Genomic DNA, 20153 nt, shown 5'->3' with positions numbered 1-20153 from the left:
TTACCAGCTGTAACGTGGGAACAACAATTTGTACTGCATGAAAAGAGAGTGATGATCGGTTGGCAAGTGGACTCTTAATTGGTGGAGGTATTGCCATGGTGACTGCAGCATGGAATAGTTTTTTTTTAAAACGCATTTTATTCAAACTTGTATCAAAGTAGATTACAGCAAATAAACACCCGGGGAACATTCTTCCCAACAATCAACTATACAGTTTGTACAGATTTTTCTCCTTTTTCACCCCCCCCCCCCCCCCCCCCCCCAACCCTCCTAATCGCTTATTGTCACAAGTAGGCTTCAATGAAGGTACTGTGAAAAGCCCCTAGTCGCCACATTCCGGTTCCTGTTCGGGGAGGCCGGTACAGGAATTGCATCCACGTGGCTGGCCTTGTTCTACATTGCAAGCCAGCTCTTTAGCTCACTGCCCAGCTTTGTTCAAATTCAAACCAGGCAGGTTGAGACAGATTGGCTAAGGCCTTATCCTGGGAAATGAACTAAAGAATGACTGTTCCTAAACTTTTGTTTAAGTGGCAAAGTGTCTGTGCACATTTTCCTTCTGTCTGCAAAAAGTTACAAACTAATCATTGTAGGATCAAGATTAATTTGGAAAGCAAAGGTTGACAATAATACAAAAGCGTGGTGACTCAACGAACCTATTACATTTTAATCAATTTAACTTTGAACTTGGAGGGTCCATATTTAACTCTGTGGAAGTGGTTTTGAATGAGTTAAAATCTCACCCTCAGTTTCAATTCAGAAAGAGAGGACAGCCTGCACTCTAAAAGAGCGATATCAAGCCACTCTATTTGGAGCACCGTATCATGTTTTCAACTGGGGACGGAGGGACTGAATGGCACGGTTCTAATCACACTTCTAATCAGGTGATAATAGAACAACATTAACAGATTGCAGACTGGACCAAAGTTAGGATTGCTCTACCATTACAAGTGACTGCCCAGAAATCATTAGAAATATGGTTCTGGGTTAGAGACAAGGACAAAATTATCTTCAAATAACCAAGTACTTTTCCTTTTGTAATTCTGAATGACATTTTCTTTCACCTTTACATAAAGCGTGCAGGATGCCCCCTGCAGACCAAAGAAAACCAGTATCATAGTTCAAGACACTGAATAGAATATGGGAAATAATAGCAAAATTAAAGAACATTATAAAGGCCTCCAGTGCTTCAAAAGAGAATCTCACCTTAAAACAAAACTGTTTGAAGTGAAATTGGTGCAGACAGCAGGAATGCTTCTGAATAAAGCAGTGGCAGCATAACCTGCAGATCTAGCCCCCATTGCAGTTTCTCCAATATTGCTTTGGAAATCCTGGTACGGGCAGTGGATCGGTACGGGATTCTGTTTACACCTCAAAGTAAAAAGCACTCCCAGAAACACTGCTGCCTGTGGCAAGAGATTGCAGTTGATGTTGATGCCAGAAGCTTAGCTCCAATGACAATGTTGCAATGTAAGGTAAAGTCAATTGACTTCGCTGGAATACTGCGCTCTGACCCTTTCCTCACGCCTACTTGCAGACTAACTGTTCCCAGTATTTCTCCTCTCCCTGCTTCCTTTCACTCTTCTGCTATCAATGCACCATAGCACCCTACTTCTTCCCTCCAGTCACAGTGTGACCACTCTATTGCCACCCAATTGCACCCCTCCCTTATCCAAACATTGCCACTTCCACAGAATACACAAACAATTTGACTATGAAAGACAAATTCCCTAAACACCTGACAAGAAATAATCAACAGACTTCCTTCTTTCTTGAAGAGAAGGTTATGCGTAACATGAGACGTCTGAGTCCGCCTGCACGCCCCTGTGGAAGAACCCACACTGGATCTCATGGGCAGGTGGGAAGAGGCATGGCTGTGGTGAGAAGCATCGTTGAAGGAACTATCAGGTAGTGTTTTTACATATCTGTTCTCGACTTATATTGTTTTCTTTCCTTCTCCATCTTGCAATATCTGCATGATAAATTGTAACTTCTTTTATTAGCCACTCACCTTGTCCACTCACCCTTACACTGAAAACTAAACTTTAATCTCTTTAATTTCAGCTGCTGAAAATGTGGATGTTCTTGTGACATTTTATTGGAAGAGGTCATTCTTCCTGAAGACACACAGTCTCTCAATCTGAGCCCAGGACTGGCACCACATGTACTTTAGAGGAGGGAGGGACTTGCACATGGTGAATCATTGGCAGCAAGTATGGCAGCTAAGGCAGAGAGATAGGAAAGAACAGATGCCAGATCACTAGATGACAAGACCACACATCAGCTCCAGTACAGAGGACGTAGAAACTGACCCCATGGACCCTGGCAACCAAAGATGATTAAGGGCACACTAGGAAATGCTGATGTGCTGGGCAGCTGGCTAACGAGCACTTGCACAACATTGCAGAGCTTGGAGCAATCCAACTCCAACATGTGTCAGATCTTCATGCAGAACATGGAGACCTGGTCATCCAACATGGAGTGAGAAGGCAGCTCTATCAATAACACAGTGGCCACAAGCACAATCGAGCCTCTGCTGAAATCTGCCAATCAATGGAAATTCTAATCGGTGCTATCTTGGCTGTGGGAGTCAGTGCTCAAGGGGTATTTTGCATGTCACCTCACCATTGCATTCTCTTCTCTCGCACAGAACCAGAGGAGTGATGAAGCACAGTTCCTTGATAGTGTCCTTGGATTGAGTAGGTTAAGCAGCAGCTCTCCTCTCTCAGAATGACAGTACACCTGCTCCCCAGCTACCCAGTCCGCCAATGCTTAGTGCCACACAGCCAGCTGGGCCAGACTTCTCCACCCCACACCCAAGTTTGCAGCCAGGCCCTTGAGGCCCAGAGCGTCTTATGGTTGCCCATGGAAGTTTCTATAGTAGGCATGGCACATTCTATTTGACTTCCGTGCTACAAAGAAATATGAATAAGTGAAACATGTTTTTGTTTATGTCTGTTAAATTAATGAATAGTTTTTATTGAAATGATCATTGTTGATGAGAGAATTAGAAAGATTGCTGACCCTGGCACTGTGAATGAATTTAAATCAGTTGATTCTGAGGCATTCCTGCATGCAGTTACTGATGTTCATTCAGCTCCTTCACGCTGCTGGCCCAAATAAATCGTTTAACATTTATACAGTGATCGCCATCTCTGCTTAAATTTTTAACAATGCACAAAAACATGAAATCAATGTTAATGTAACGCATGTCTTTTTGCACGTTATTTTCAAAATAGATTTTGTTCATAAGAATTATTCTGCTTCAGTACCTCATTATTATTCCAATTAACTGTAATGTAGCTCGTAGCTGCTCACGCAGTATGATGGACTCCTTTCATAATTTTTTAATAGAACTGATATTTTAATAAAAATGAGTTAGTATCATTTTTCAATTGTGATGGCTTTTGTTGGGTAAGGTTCATTTTATAATGATATGGCGACATCAAAATTTTATGATGTGGTTCTGATTATTACTTTATTCCTAATGATGGTGAAGAAACATGAAACACTCAGCTGAGATTTCATCCCAAAGTCCATGCATTAAATAATATATACAGTTTAAATTGTAATTTGACATTTTTCTGAAGGTCATTCTCACATTCGAAAGCATAATCCATGAAATGCATGATGACTTGTTCAGATTTGGGTCGACCTCCCATCAAATATGGTAAGCAGCAACTTGGCTTTAATTATTTATTCCAGCAGTTTAGAATTAAACATTTTAGCCTCGAAATTATTGGAGATCATTTTCGGCTTAGAGGTGGAAAACTGACCGTAGCGATTCGCACCATTGAAATGAAAAGTGGTGCGGTATGGAACAAGTGGCCTATTTGATAATGCCAGTTTTAAAATTCTCATCCTTGTTTTCAGTTCAACTGGCCCCACACCTCGCTCGCCCCCTGTCTCTGGAACCTTCTACAGTCCTACAGCACTCAGCGGTATCTGCGCTCCTCAATGCAAGACACTTGCGCTACTCCGGTTTTGAAGTGGAAAATTACATTGACTTTGCTTGCACCATCTCTCACCTTCACCTGATCCTTCTCCAACTCTTCCCTTGACGTTTCTGCCTTTATTTCTTGGGGCAAAATATAAATCAATATTCACTAGAAATCCTTAGACTCCACAGTTACTTTTGACTATATTTCCTCCCCTTCACTTCCTTTAAGGACTCTAATCAATTTCCCCTGTTTTACTGTCTCTGTCGCATCTGTCCAGATGATGCAACCTTCCATGTTAGCACTTTTAGTTTCTTTTTCCTCATCTGAGGTTTCCCCTCAGTGTTGTTGACAGGGTCCTCTGCCGTGTCTGATCCATTTCATACACTTCTGTTGTCACCCCTTCCCGTTCCTCCCAAAACCATGATAAGGTTCCCTATGCTCTCACCTTCCACTCCACCAGCCTCCGTTTCCAACAAAGCATCCTCCACCATGTCCGTCAGCTCCAGCGTGATGCCACCATCAAACACATCCTTTCCTTTCAGCATTCTAAAGGGACCATTCCCTCTATGACATTCTGGTCGGCACCTCAGTCACCCCCAATATCCCCTTCCTTTGGTATGTTTCCATTTAAACACAAGAGACACAACATTTGCACTTTCACCTCCTCTCTTACTGTTCAAAGCCACAAACAGTCCTGAAGGGAAACAACGGGTGGAATCTTACCAAACAATGGCAAAGTATCAGTGAGAAAAATAGAGTGACTAGCAGGATCTCGCATAGAGCATAGGGCAGCACGGTAGCATGGTGGTTAGCATCAATGCTTCACAGCTCCAGGGTCCCAGTTCGATTCCCGGCTGGGTCACTGTCTGTGCGGAGTCTGCACGTCCTCCCCGTGTGTGCGTGGGTTTCCTCCGGGTGCTCCGGTTTCCTCCCACAGTCCAAAGATGCGCGGGTTAGGTGGATTGGCCATGCTAAATTGCCCTTAGTGTCCTAAAAAATAAGGTTAATGGGGGTTGTTGGGTTACTGGTATAGGGTGGATACGTGGGCTTGAGTAGGGTGATCATTGCTCGGCACAACATCGAGGACCGAAGGGCCTGTTCTGTGCTGTACTGTTCTAATTCTAATTCTAAATGTATGCCTTTTAAAGAAAGATTTTTCTTCCCACGAGAACCACGCGCATTATTAACGCCCTCCTACTGATTCACGCACCCCAGGGGTACTTGATCTCTGCAATCACTGGGGATCTCCATATAAACGCCTCCCCAGCACTAGTTCCAGATCTGTGAGCGGGGAGCCCTGACCAGACTCCTGGATGGTGTGCAGCAGAGGTGGGAAGTCCTGTACCCGCAATCCAGGAGGCGACCCACCAGCAGGGTTTCCACCCCCGCCTGGAAGGCAATAGCTGCCTTGGTGAGTTCCAGAAGATGGGCAGCAGGGCAGGAAGTTAAATCACCTTCTTCCAGTGGCCAGGGTAGGTCTGCTACCTCCAGTCTCTCATTCGCCCCCCCCCCCCCCACCTCACACCTCCAGGTTGCTCACAGGTGATGAGGACCTCTTCTCCAACCCCCTCCGCCCCCCCCCCCCCCCCCCCCATCTTACTTGCTGCCCCCAACTGTTAACTCTGTTCCTCACATCCCCGTTCCCACTCCAGTCCCACAAATGCCATTCCTTAACGATCTGAACTGGCAGGACACCCACCTATACTCTCCCCATCAGTGTCTCTGTAGGACAAACTTGAGTATAACAGGCGTGAGCGGGCATGTCATGTGGGAGCTCCGAAACCTGACCTCACATGAGTAAAGAACCCTTGAGCTGGCTGGGGAGGAGCAGTACTCCGCCTGCACCGATCATTCCTGAAACCTCATGCGAGTAGACATGTTGCCTAATTTTTCACCCGCGATGTGCTAATGCCATCTCCCTTCCCTTGTAGGGCATTCGGACGAGCATCCAGGACCGTCTTTGCACCCCCTGGAATCACCAGACCCGAGCAGTTCTGAAGAAGACTTCTCAGATATAACCCTTAAAGAAGCATCACAGTTGTCACCCGCACCCTCCACTAGCCCAGATACTTGCACCTCGCTGGGATTACCCAGTGGACCGGCTTCCGGGTGACTCACAGATGAGAACCTCACAGCTGATGATCCACGACAGGTGGAGGCAGGGACGTCCCAGGGATCTGGCACTCGGAGGAATGCTAGGGCCCTGGACACAGCTGAGCCCCTGGCCGATGATGTGCCCCAGGTGCCGGTCATCCCCGAGCTTTTGGAACTGCAAAGGTAGAGTCGTGAGAATCAGGAAAGGTGGTCAGCAGCTCTCCTCAGATATCCAAGTAAATGGTGCCGTCACTCCTTTGCAGCGAGGCCAATACTGCGAACGTGGTGTCCGAATGTAGGCCATTGTGCGGGATGTGTTCTGCATGACTCAGCTCATGACTTTCATACTGAGGGCATGATCACCATGGCTGAGGGCTTCACCTGCATGAAGCTGGCGCTGGTGATAATCCACCAGTGTCAGCGCCAGAGGACGGCAGGGCTTCTGGATCTGACTCCAGCTGCCCCTCTATCCCATAGTGAAGACAACGCTTCTGCTGGCAGCATCCCCAACCCCCCACACCCCACCCAGCATCAATGCTCAGGCCTCTCGTTGCAGCCAGTCTTCTCCAGTGACGAGAATTCCATGGGCTGAAAGTGTAGAGAGGTTGACCCATCCCGGAGGGGAGTTGGAGAAACACAACAGAATCCCCGACCACGAAGGGGATTGTTGCAGATGAGAACTCATCCCGTGTTCCTAAACCCCATGATAAGCCTGATCATTGGCAGGACAGGTTCAGTTCTCTGTCAGACATATTGCTGAGGAATAGAGGAGCATCGCTCTTTCCTCAATGCAAGTCATCATCATTCTCCTGCTGAGTCCAGCCAATGGCTTTACCGCCCTGTCCATGTTATCGGGCACCGTCACAGACACCTACCACTGGCACCACACTAATTCTGAGGTAATAGTCCCTACAGTTCGAGATATTCTCAACCCTAGTCCTGCTTGCCCCAAACCTGGAGGCTATGAGGGTGCCCCTAGCCTGATGGCCCAAGCGAATCTAGCCATGGCCCGATGTCCTTTCTCTTCCTTCTCCTTCGCGAGTTGCCCCTCACCCCTCTTCTACCTCCTCCTGATCGGAGCAGATCATAGAATCTCTACAGTTCAGAAGGAGGCCATTCGGCCCATCGAGTCTGCACCGACCCTCAGACAGGGCACCCTACCGAGGCTCAATCCCTACCTTATCCCCGTAACCTCACATTGGGCAATTTAGCACAACCAGCCCAGCTAACCTGCAAAACTTTGGACTGTGGGAGGAAACCGATCACCCGGAAGAAACCCACGCAGACACGGGGAGAAAGAGCAAACTCCACACAGACAGTCACCCGAGATCGGAATCGAACCTGGGTCCCTGATGCTGTGAGGCAGCAGTGCTAGCCACTGTGCCACCGTGCCTCCCCTAAATGTGGCAGTCTGTCATCTCTTCCTGGTGCAGGTGGTCTCCCCTCTGCACTGCCAAGTTGTGTAACTTCAAATTCTAGCTTCAAATTCAGCTGTCCGGGTCCACCCACGTCGACGCTACCACCAAGAAAGCACAACTGCACCTGATTTGATTTAATTTGATTTATTATTGTCACATATATTGATATACAGTGAAAAGTATTGTTTCTTGAATGCTGTACAAACAATGCATACCGTACATAGGGAAGGAAGGAGAGACTTCAGAATATAATGTTACAGTTATAGCAAGGTGTAGAGAAAAGATCAACTTAATACTTAATATGAGGTGGGTCCATTCAAAAGTCTGATGGCAGTAGGGAAGAACCTGTTTTTGAGTCGGATGGTACGTGACCTCAAACTTTGGTATTTTTTTCCTGACGGAAGAAGGTGGACGAGAGTATGTCCGGGATGCGTGGGGTCCTTAATTATGCTGGCTGCCTTTCTGAGGCAGCGGGAACGATAGATAGAGTCAATAGATGGGAGGCTGGTTTGCGTGATGGACTGGGCTACATTCACAACCTTTTGTAGTTTCCTGCGGTCTTGGGCAGAGCAGGATCCATACCAGGCTGTGATACAACCAGAAAGATTGCTTTCTATGGTGCATAAGAACATAAGAACATAAGAACTAGGAGCAGGAGTAGGCCATCTGGCCCCTCGAGCCTGCTCCGCCATTCAATGAGATCATGGCTGATCTTTTGTGGACTCAGCTCCACTTTCCGGCCCGAACACCATAACCCTTAATCCCTTTATTCTTCAAAAAACTATCTATCTTTACCTTAAAAACATGTAATGAAGGAGCCTCAACTGCTTCACTGGGCAAGGAATTCCATAGATTCACAACCCTTTGGGTGAAGAAGTTCCTCCTAAACTCAGTTCTAAATCTACTTCCCCTTATTTTGAGGCTATGCCCCCTAGTTCTGCTGTCACCCGCCAGTGGAAACAACCTGCCCGCATCTATCCTATCTATTCCCTTCATAATTTTAAATGTTTCTATAAGATCCCCCCTCATCCTTCTAAATTCCAACGAGTACAGTCCCAGTCTACTCAACCTCTCCTCATAATCCAACCCCTTCAGCTCTGGGATTAACCTAGTGAATCTCCTCTGCACACCCTCCAGCGCCAGTACGTCCTTTCTCAAGTAAGGAGACCAAAACTGAACACAATACTCCAGGTGTGGCCGCACTAACACCTTATACAATTGCAACATAACCTCCCTAGTCTTAAACTCCATCCCTCTAGCAATGAAGGACAAAATTCCATTTGCCTTCTTAATCACCTGTTGCACTTGTAAACCAACCTTCTGTGACTCATGCACTAGCACACCCAAGTCTCTCTGAACAGCGGCATGCTTTAATATTTTATCGTTTAAATAATAATCCCGTTTGCTGTTATTCCTACCAAAATGGATAACCTCACATTTGTCAACATTGTATTCCATCTGCCAGACCCGAGCCCATTCACTTAACCTATCCAAATCCCTCTGCAGACTTCCAGTATCCTCTGCACTTTTCGCTTTACCACTCATCTTAGTGTCATCTGCAAACTTGGACACATTGCCCTTGGTCCCCAACTCCAAATCATCAATGTAAATTGTGAACAATTGTGGGCCCAACACGGATCCCTGAGGGACACCACTAGCTACTGATTGCCAACCAGAGAAACACCCATTTATCCCAACTCTTTGCTTTCTATTAATTAACCAATCCTCTATCCATGCTACTACTTTACCCTTAATGCCATGCATCTTTATCTTATGCAGCAACCTTTTGTGTGGCACCTTGTCAAAGGCTTTCTGGAAATCCAGATATACCACATCCATCGGCTCCCCGTTATCTACTGCACTGGTAATGTCCTCAAAAAATTCCACTAAATTAGTTAGGCACGACCTGCCTTTTACGAACCCATGCTGCGTCTGCCCAATGGGACAATTTCTATCCAGATGCCTCGCAATTTCTTCCTTGATGATAGATTCCAGCATCTTCCCTATTACCGAAGTTAAACTCACTGGCCTATAATTTCCTGCTTTCTGCCTACCTCCTTTTTTAAACAGTGGCGTCACGTTTGCTAATTTCCAATCCACCGGGACCACCCCAGAGTCTAGTGAATTTCGGTAAATTATCACTAGTGCATCTGCAGTTTCCCTAGCCATCTCTTTTAGCACTCTGGGATGCATTCCATCAGGGCCAGGAGACTTGTCTACCTTTAGCCCCATTAGCTTGCCCATCACTCCCTCCTTAGTGATAACAATCGTCTCAAGGTCCTCACCTGTCATAGCCTCATTTCTATCAGTCACTGGCATGTTATTTGTGTCTTCCACTGTGAAGACCGACCCAAAAAACCTGTTCAGTTCCTCAGCCATTTCCTCATTTCCCATTATTAAAACTCCCTTCTCATCCTCTAAAGGACCAATATTTACCTTAGCCACTCTTTTTTGTCTTATATATTTGTAAAAACTTTTACTGTCTGTTTTTATATTCTGAGCAAGTTTACTCTCATACTCTATCTTACTCTTCTTTATAGCTTTTTTAGTAGCTTTCTGTTGCCCCCTAAAGATTTCCCAGTCCTCTAATCTCCCAGCAATCTTTGCCACTTTATATGCTTTTTCCTTCAATTTGATACTCTCCCTTATTTCCTTAGATATCCACGGTCGATTTTCCCTCTTTCTTCCGTCCTTCCTTTTTGTTGGTATAAACCTTTGCTGAGCACTGTGAAAAATCGCTTGGAAGGTTCTCCACTGTTCCTCAACTGTTCCACCATAAAGTCTTAGCTCCCAGTCTACCTTAGCTAGTTCTTCTCTCATCCCCTTGTAATCTCCTTTGTTTAAACACAAAACACTAGTATTTGATTTTACTTTCTCACCCTCCATCTGTATTTTAAATTCCACCATATTGTGATCGCTCCTTCCGAGAGGATCCCTAACTATGAGATCATGAATCAATCCTATCTCATTACACAGGACAAGATCTAGGACCGCTTGTTCCCTCGTAGGTTCCATTACATACTGTTCTAGGAAACTATCGCGGATACATTCTATAAACTCCTCCTCACGGTTGCCTTGACCGACCTGGTTAAACCAATCGACATGTAGATTAAAATCCCCCATGATAACTGCTGTACCATTTCTACATGCATCAGTTATTTCTTTGTTTATTGCCTGCCCCACCATCTCGTTACTATTTGGTGGCCGATAGACTACTCCTATCAGTGACTTTTTCGCCTTACTATTCCTGATTTCCACCCAAATGGATTCAACCTTATCCTCCACAGCACCGATGTCATCCCTTACTATTGCCCGGATGTCATCCTTAAATAACAGAGCAACACCACCTCCCTTACCATCCACTCTGTCCTTCCGAATAGTTTGATACCCTCGGATATTTAACTCCCAGTCGTGACCATCCTTTAACCATGTTTCAGTAATGGCCACTAAATCATAGTCCTTCACGATGATTTGTGCCACCAACTCATTTACTTTATTCCGAATACTACGAGCATTCAGGTAAAGTACACTTATGTTGGTTTTTTTACCTCTGTTTTGAATCTTAACATCTCCAGTTTTATTCCTTTTGTTATTACTGGGCCTATTCACTGTGCTCCCCTCAGTCACTGTACCTTGTACTGTCGCCCTTATGGATTTCTGACTATGTCTTCTCTGCCTTGCACTTTTCCCCTTACTTCCTTTTGTTTCTGTCCCTGTTTTACTACCTTCCAACTTCCAGCATTGGTTCCCATCCCCCTGCCACATTAGTTTAAACCCTCCCCAACAGCTCTAGAAAACACCCCCCCTAGGACATCGGTTCCAGTCGTGCCCAAGTGCAGACCGTCCGGTTTGTACTGGTCCCACCTCCCCCAGAACCGGTCCCAATGCCCCAGGAATTTGAATCCCTCCCTCTTGCACCATCTCTCGAGCCACGCATTCATCCTATCTATCCTGACATTCCTACTCTGACTAGCTCGTGGCACTGGTAGCAATCCTGAGATTATTACCTTTGAGGTCCTACTTTTTAGTTTAACTCCTAACTCCCTGAATTCCGCTTGTAGGACCTCATCCCGTTTTTTACCTATATCGTTGGTGCCTATGTGCACCACGACAGCTGGCTGTTCACCCTCCCCCCCTAGAATGTCCTGCAGCCGCTCCGAGACATCCTTGACCCTTGCACCAGGGAGGCAACATACCATCCTGGAGTCTCGATTGCGTCCACAGAACCGCCTGTCTATTCCCCTTACGATCGAGTCCCCTATCACTATAGCCCTGCCATTTTTCTTCCTGCCCTGCTGTGCAGCAGAGCCAGCCACAGTGCCATGAACCTGGCTGCTGCTGCCTTCCCCTGGTGAGCCATCTCCCTCAACAGTATCCAAAGCGGTATATCTGTTTTGCAGGGAGATGACCGCAGGGGACACCTGCACTGCCTTCCTACTCTTGCTCTTTCTTTTGGTCACCCATTTTCTATCTCCCTCAGTAACCTTCACCTGCGGTGTGACCAACTCGCTAAACGTGCTATCCACGACCTCCTCAGCATCGCGGATGCTCCAAAGTGAGTCCATCCGCAGCTCCAGAGCCGTCAAGCGGTCTAACAAGAGCTGCAACTGAACACACTTCTTGCACGTGAAGGAGCATCTGTAGAAATTGGTGAGTGTCGTAGGTGACATGCCAAATTTCCTTAGTCTTCTGAGAAAGTAGAGTCTTGGTGGGCTTTCTTAACTATAGTGTTGGCATGGGGGGGACCAGGACAGGTTGTTGGTGATCTGGACACCTAAAAACTTGAAGCTCTCGACCCTTTCTACTTCGTTCCCATTGATGTAGACAGGGGCATGTTCTCCACTACGCTTCCTGAAGTCAATGACTATCTCCTTCGTTTTGTTGACATTGAGGGAGAGATTGTTGTCGTCGCACCAGTTCACCAGATTCTCGATCTCATTCCTGTACTCAGTCTCGTCATTGTTTGAAAACCGACCCACTACTCTGGTGTCATCAGCAAATTTGAAAATTGAGTTGGAGGGGAATTTGGCCACACAGTCATAGGTGTTTAAGGAGTATAGTAGGGGGCTGAGGGCACAGCCTTGTGGGGCGCCGGTGTTGAGGATGATCGTGGAGGAGGTGTTGTTGCCTATCCTTACTGATTGTGGCCTGTGGGTTAGAAAGTTCAGGATCCAGTCGCAGAGGGAGGAGCCGAGGCCAAGGCCACAGAGTTTGGAGATGAGTTTCGTAGGAATGATGGTGTTGAAGGCTGAGCTGTAGTCAATAAATAGGAGTCTGACATAGGTGTCTTTGTTATCTAGGTGTTCCAGGGTAGAGGGCAGGGCCATGGAGATGGCGTCTGCTCTGGACCTGTTGCAGCGGTAGGCGAACTGGAAAGAATCAAGGCAATTCGGGAGGCTGGAGTTGATTTGTGCCATGAGTAACCTTTCGAAGCACTTCATGATGATGGATGTCAGAGCCACTGGACGATAGTCATTAAGGCACGCTGCTTGGCTTTTCTTTGGTACAGGGATGATGGTCGTCTTCTTGAAGCAGATAGGGACCTCAGATTGTTGTAAAGAGAGGTTGAAGATGTCCGCGAATACCCCCGACAGCTGATCCGCGCAAGACATGAGTGCCCGTCCGGATACCCCATCCGACTTTTGAGAAGGCTGCTCTGACGTTTGCAGTGGTGATCTCAAATACAAGTTCATCCGCGGCTTCTGGGGTGGAGGGCTTGCTCTCGCTGACTTCTTACTCAAAGCGGGCATAGAATGCGTTGAGCTCAGCAGGGAGGGGTGCATTGGAGCCGGTGATTTTACATGCCTTCATCTTGTAGCCCATTATGTCTTGCAGACATTGCCATAGTCGGCGGGGGTCCGTGTGGCTAGTCTGGGACTCGAGCTTGGTCCAGTGCTGTCTTTTGGCATCTTTGATGGATCTCCTTAGATCATATCTGGCTTCCTTGTGGAGGTCAGGGTTGCCTGACTTGAACGCCTCAGACCTAGACCTCAGCAAGCAGTCCCTGTTCACCCAGGGTTTCCGGTTGGGAAACACGCGGATTTGCTTCTTTGGCACACAGTCTTCTACACACTTACTAATGAAGTCAGTTACTGTAGTGGCGTACTCGTTTAGGCTGGTCGCAGAGTTTTTAAATACTGATCAGTCCACTGACTCTAAGCAGTCCCGTAGGAGATCATCCAATTCCTCAGACCAACAATGCACAACCTTTTATGACGGATACTTCCTATACTTGCTCAGGAAACTAAGGAAATTCGGCATGTCCACATTAACTCTTACCAACTTTTACAAATGCACCATAGAAAGCATCCTATCTGGCTGCATCACAGCCTGGTATGGAAACTGCTCGGCCCAAGACCGCAAGAAACTTCAGAGAGTTGTGAACACAGCCCAGTCCATCACACAAACCTGCCTCCCATCTATTGACTCCATCTACACCTCCCGCTGCCTGGGGAAAGCGGGCAACATAAAGACCCCTCCCACCCGCTTTACTCACTCTTGCAACTTCTTCCATCGGGCAGGAAATACAAAAGTCTGAGAACACCCACAAACAGACTCAAAAACAGCTTCTTCCCCGCTGTTACCAGACTCCTAAACGACCCTCTTATGGACTGACCTGATTAACACTACACCCCTGAATGCTTCACCCGATGCCGGTGTCTATGTAGTTACATTGTGTACCTTGTGTTGCCCTATTATGTATATTCTTTTGTTTTATTTTCTTTTTGTGTACTTAATGATCTATTGAGCTGCTCGCAGAAAAATGCTTTTCACACTACCTTGGTACATGTATCGGTCCCTATACCAGCCTCCCCGAACAGGCGCCGGAATGTGGCGACTAGGGGCTTTTCACAGTAACTTCATTGAAGCCTACTCGTGACAATAAGTGATTATTATTATTATTACACGTGACAATAAACAAATCCAAATGTAAAGTGCAGCAGACTACAATAATTCAAACAGCTCAAACACTTGCTTTTCTCATATAAATGCAAGTATTTTGTCAATCCCATATTTTTTAAGAGTGCAAAGTCATTCATCTTTGGAATTTGAACAACCAGATACACATCAATCAGGCAATGAGCATGTCAAACGCACATCTAGGGGGCATCATTATTCTCCCATTTCACAGTCCTACACGCTTATTCCTGATAGACAAACCTCCGAAACAAGTGAAATTGATACTCAATAGAGCTGAACCCCTTGGTCCTCAGAGTGCTGCCTGAGTGTGACGTTCTGCACACAGTTCAGTGGCACTTCGCCAAGTGAGAGGGTCTTCAATAGTCCTGAGGCAGGGTTGCAAGCCATTCCTCAGGTGCCCACTCTGCCCTTGCAGCCTGACTTCTCATGGTACCCCACCCAGTTACCTCACAGTCACCCCCATTACTGACCCTCAGTATTCAACTCCTGTCACCCACTTTCCAGCTCCCAGTAAGGACGGACACTCCCTCATCGGTGACTTGGCCACAAGCCCAGCAAGGAGTACCCAGGAAGCCATGCCTACATGCCAGCCTCCATATCCCCTTAAAGCATGTGGAAATGAATGGAAAGTAAGGCCTGCTAGTAACCTCTCCCCCCCCCCCCCCCAACAATGAGTGACTAACCCCCGGCCCCTCGTTGAAATTATCTGTGTCCCCCCCACGATCTTTCCAGTGCAGCCTGAGCAGTGACGAGCCTGGGAAGTCATGGCTGCCTGCGCGCTCTCCTCCGATATCCCCGTTTGTTCGTGCTTTTGTAGACCTGTTGTAAATGACGCTGACATCATGCCAGTGCCCAGTGAATATTCTGTGAGGGGTGACGGTCTGGAAAGAGTGCTCGCTAATGGCATGCTAATGCATTAAAATGAGTTTCCTGGACTCACGCAGCACAATTTGCACTACTCCACTCGCAAGGAGGTGGGGGAAGATTCCAAAAGACAATCACACCGGAGAGAATCACGTTTTGCGGCTCTCCGTGGATTTTGAGCCTCCCCCCACCCACCGAGATTTCTCACAGATGGAGAGAGCGGCCTCAAAATCGCCCTGAACAGTTTACATGCACTATTACTGTTTCAATTTAGCATCTCGTATTTACCGCTCACAATGTGGTCCCCTCTGCATTGCAGAGATCAAATCCAGATTGGGTGATTCGAAATCTAATCCTAATTGGAAGAAAATCAACCCTTTGACATACCACTATGCCCAGCTGGTGGTCTGGGTTCGCTCCTGTTGTAGCATTCTCCAGAATCACCGTAGATTTTCCTGAAATATTGTTAACTAGATCTTCAAAAACAGTAGCGGGCTCTTCATTGTAACTTATTTTCCATCAGAGAAATGTTTGATTTTGAATGTGTGCTTCTCGAGAACGCAACTTTATTAAAAGTGACAAAAACAAATTGGCAGCCACAATGCACTTCAGTTAACTCTGTCAAGCTACACAATCACTTATCAGGCTTACGTTTTCAACAAAAAGAATAGTTGTTTGTGAAGCGGTGCAGTGTATAATATTCGTAATTATTGGTTCAATGAAAACTGACAAGAATCTGATTTAGCAATCAGGTCCCTGATATGCAGGTAACTTTTAAAAATGGAATATCACAGTCAGATTTTGGTGGGAGAGGAAGGCCCCAATGGGAGGTATGGGAGAAGATGACATAAAGAAGGGTCCAAAGGTACAATATGAAAATGACTGTAAAACTGCAGATTAAACGTTGATATAAGGACGTGAGAAAAGTACGTTTGTTCAAGCTATGTGCAAAAACAGTGCTCGATCTATGCTGCTGTTTAAGCAAGGAAAGAAATATTGCTTGATTGAGTTAAGGGGAATTATGTATGACTGAAAGAAAGAATGCAGGTTACAATGCCGGGATCCATACAAGAATATAAAATGACAGTAACAAGCTAAAAGTGAGGATGCTGAACCAGAGAAGCAGCAACGTTCTGCTGGGTCAGAGGTTATCTGACCCAAATTAACTGGGTAGAAGGCTTAACTCATCAATAGTAAAAAATAATAGTTTTCAACATGTGAGTATTTTGAAACGCATCAGTTAATCAGGAATGGATTTGTTAAGTGCAAGTAGTTTTTGGCAAGTCCAATCAAGTTTTTTTTGAAGAGGTGACTGATTGGCTAGATAAAACAAATGCAGAAGATGCAATGCTCTGGATTCTCCACTGCGTGAATCCCTGCTGTGACGGAGGATCAAAATCGGCCGCTGACACCGATCCTAATGCGATGCTCTGCGCCCCGCTGGTGATGGGATTGAGGTTCGCGCCCACGCACCAGGAGGATGTAAATGAATGCACCTCCATTTAGCAGGTCCGGCACCCTGTTTTCCGGCCCTCTGTGATTCTCCGGTCCCCTAAGCTGGGAATCGCGTGGGCAGGATTACTACAGGTCTCACCAAATGTGAGCCTGACATGGTGGACCTTGCGTTGGGTCAAGTGGGTAATTCCTTTGGGAGTTGGCCCCAAAGTCAATCCGAGGGCCACCCGCACCCCCCACAATGCACAACCTGCCCACCCTTCCTCTACCAGACACCCCCAACACTCCTCTTCCCCCCCCCCCCCCCAACAGAACAGGAGAACCCCCCACATACTAACTAGAGAGCAGTCCAGACAGGGGCAGTGAAAAGATTAAAGCTGTAACACTTACCTGGGAGCTCCATGTGTCCATTCCTACAAGGGGAACAGCTTGTGAATGAGACAGCTAGTCTCACTCTAATATGCATTTCCTAGATCTAATCAAGGCATGGGATCTAACCCCCTTGCCTTGGAGACCTCGGGCGAACGCCAATCAGTGCTGGTCTCCACAAATGGGAACCAGAGAGAACGGCACTCGTGGGTGTCTCAGAGGATCGGAAGCAATCGGTGCTTGCCCTCTGGGCACAGTGGCAACCTGGCACTGGTGCCACCTGGGCACCCTGACACTGCCAGCCTTTCACCCTGGCACTGCCCGCATGGCACCCTAACAGTACCACCCGTGTGCCAGCCTAGCACTGGCAAGGTGCCCAGGTGGCACTGCCAGCAGGCAGGGGCACTGCCAGGGTTCCAAGCTGGCACTGCCATGGTGCCAAGCTGGCATTTTACATGCCATAGGGATCTGGCCCGGGGGTGCTCTACACAGTTTTGGGTGGGGGGTCCGAGGAGTTTGGAAATTGGGAGGGGGGTTCGGGAGTCACATCGGGGGGTTGAGAGATCAGGACGCCATTTAAAAATGGCATCTCGATCTCTCCCTGCACTGAGGAGATCCGACGAGAGGTGCAGAAAACAGGACTAAGTGCAGCATTGGCCGTGCATTCCCCACTAAGGCCCCCAAATAGTTGTTCGGTAGCAGGGTGTTTCTCGCTGCTCTGAGCTGGCTAAAAGAGCGCTATGGGACTCTGTTCCATTCGGGTAGATTGCGTCCTGAGTCATACATCATTCCTGCGTGAGGTGGCGGTATGAGAAGAGGTTTTTGAAAACTCATGTTGGGTATAGTCTTCTGAGAAGAATCACAGAATAACAGAACTCATAGCCTTGGTTTGCTCCTCTTGCACCATGAGGGATGCTGGAAATCCTTCCAGTACCTGGGGTCAGCATGCATGCAGAAAGTAGCTGCAGCACCTGGAAGGCTGGATTTCAGAGTTGGATTGGTGGCTGGGGACACTGTGGAGCATCCGTGAGGTGGAGTGTATCGTGGATAGAACATATAGAGAGGTGGTCACACCGCAGGCTCAGACTCCACAGGCAGGAAGGGATTGGGTGACCACCAGGCAGAGCAAGAGAGCTAGGCAGGCAATGCAGGAATCTCCTGTGGCCATTCCCCTGCAAAACAAATGTATCGTTTTGGATACTGGTGAAGGGATTGACCTCTCGGGGAAAAGCAGCAACAGCCAAATTCATTGCACCATGGTTGGTTCTGCTGCAGAGGGGAGGAGTGTAAAGTGGGGAATTCAACAGTCATAGGGGATTTTATTGTAAGGGAAATAGATAGTTTCTGTGGCCGCAAACGAGACTCCAGGATGGTATGTTGCCTCCCTGGTGCTAGGGTCAAGGATGCCTCGGAGCGGTTTCAAGACATTCTGGAGGGGGAGGGTGAATAGCAGTAGTCGTGGTGCACATCCGTACCAACCAAATAGGTAAAATAAAGATGAGGTCCTGAAAGCAGAATATAGGGAGTTAGGAAAAAAGTTGAGAATTCGGACCTCAAAGGTAGTGATCTCAGGATTACTACCGGTGCCACATGCTAGTCAGAGTAGAAATAAGAGGATGTGTCGGATGAATACCTGTCTGAAGAGATGGTGTGAAGGGGAGGGTTTCAGATTCCTGGGGCATTGGGACAGGTTCTGGGGGAGGGTATAACATGAACGAACTGTACGGATTACACCTGGGCAGGACCAGGACTGATGTCCTTGCGGGAGGGATACTTGCTAGAGTGGTCGTGGAGGGTTTAAACTAATATGGCAGAGGAATTGGGACCTGTAAGGATTCAGAGCAGGGGAAATTAAGAACAAGAAAGGAGAATAAGAAAAGTGATATGCAGAGAAATCAAGGGCTTGTATCAGATAATGACACTATAAAAATAATAGGGATAGGACAAGGAAGGTTAAAAGGCTTTGTACCTGAACGTGCAGAGCATTCAAAATAAAATGGTTGAATAAGTTGCGCAGACAGATGTAACAAGATATGATAAAATTGGGATTAAGGACACATGGTTCCAAGCTGACCAATGATTGCAACTAAACATTGAGGGCTATTCAGGTTTTAGGAAAGACAGACAGAAAGGAAAAGGTGGTGGAGTTGCATTGCTGATTAAAGAAGATAGTGATACAATATTGAGGAAAGATATTCATACAGATGATGTGGAATCTCTCTGGGTGAAGTTAAGAAACATCAATGGGCAAAAAACATTCGTAGGGGTGGTATACAGACCACCAAACTGCAGTGATAATGTTGGGAATAGCATTAGAAAGGTGGACAGAAATTCAGATGCTTGTGATAAAGGGACATCTGTGATAATGGGTGAGTTTAATCTGCATATAGATAGGGTGACTCAAATTAGTCACAGTACAATAGAGGAGGAGTTTCTGGAGTGTATATGGGATGGCTTTCTGGACCAATATGTTGAGGAACTAACAAAGGAACATGCCATCTTGGACTGGGTGTTGTGCAATGAGAAAGGATTAGTTGGAATCTAGTTGTGAGAGAACCCTGGGAGATGAGTGACCATAACATGGTAGAATTATTTATCAAGGTGAATACTGAGGGAGTTCATTCGGAGACCAGGGTCCTGAACGTCAATAAAGATAACTATGATGGTATGAAGCATGAGCTGGCTATGACAGACTGGGAAACATTGCTGAAAGGACAGCAGACAGGCAATGGCAGGCATTCAAGGAACGAATAGGTGAACTCCAACAGGTGTTTATTCCTATTTGGCGCAAGGGTAGAAAGGGAACTGTGGCCAAACCATGGCTTACAAGGGAAATTAAAGATAGTATTAGATTCAAAGAAGGGGCATACAAATTAGATAGAAAAAGCAATAGACCTGAGGTTTGGTAACAGTTTAAAATTCAGCAAAGACAGACCATGGGATTGATTAAGAAGGGAAAAATACAATTTGAAAGTAAACTAGCAGGGAACATAACTGACTGTAAACATTTCAATAGGTATGTAAAGAGAAAAAGGTGGAAAGCATATTCAGACAAAGTCAGCATGGGTTTACGAAAGGAAAATCATGCTTGACA

The 20153-nt window shown here is 46.6% G+C and overlaps 1 protein-coding gene across 1 annotated transcript in view; it reads left to right on the top strand.

The window, feature by feature from the left end:
• LOC119977402 (microtubule-associated tumor suppressor candidate 2-like) overlaps positions 1–20153 on the top strand; it is a 61188-nt gene that overhangs the window by 1941 nt on the left and 39094 nt on the right. The window lies entirely within an intron of this gene.

Source organism: Scyliorhinus canicula, chromosome 14 (assembly GCF_902713615.1).
Source record: "Scyliorhinus canicula chromosome 14, sScyCan1.1, whole genome shotgun sequence".
NCBI classification, from domain to species: Eukaryota; Metazoa; Chordata; class Chondrichthyes; order Carcharhiniformes; family Scyliorhinidae; genus Scyliorhinus; species Scyliorhinus canicula.
This window is presented reverse-complemented; position numbering and strand designations above follow the sequence as displayed.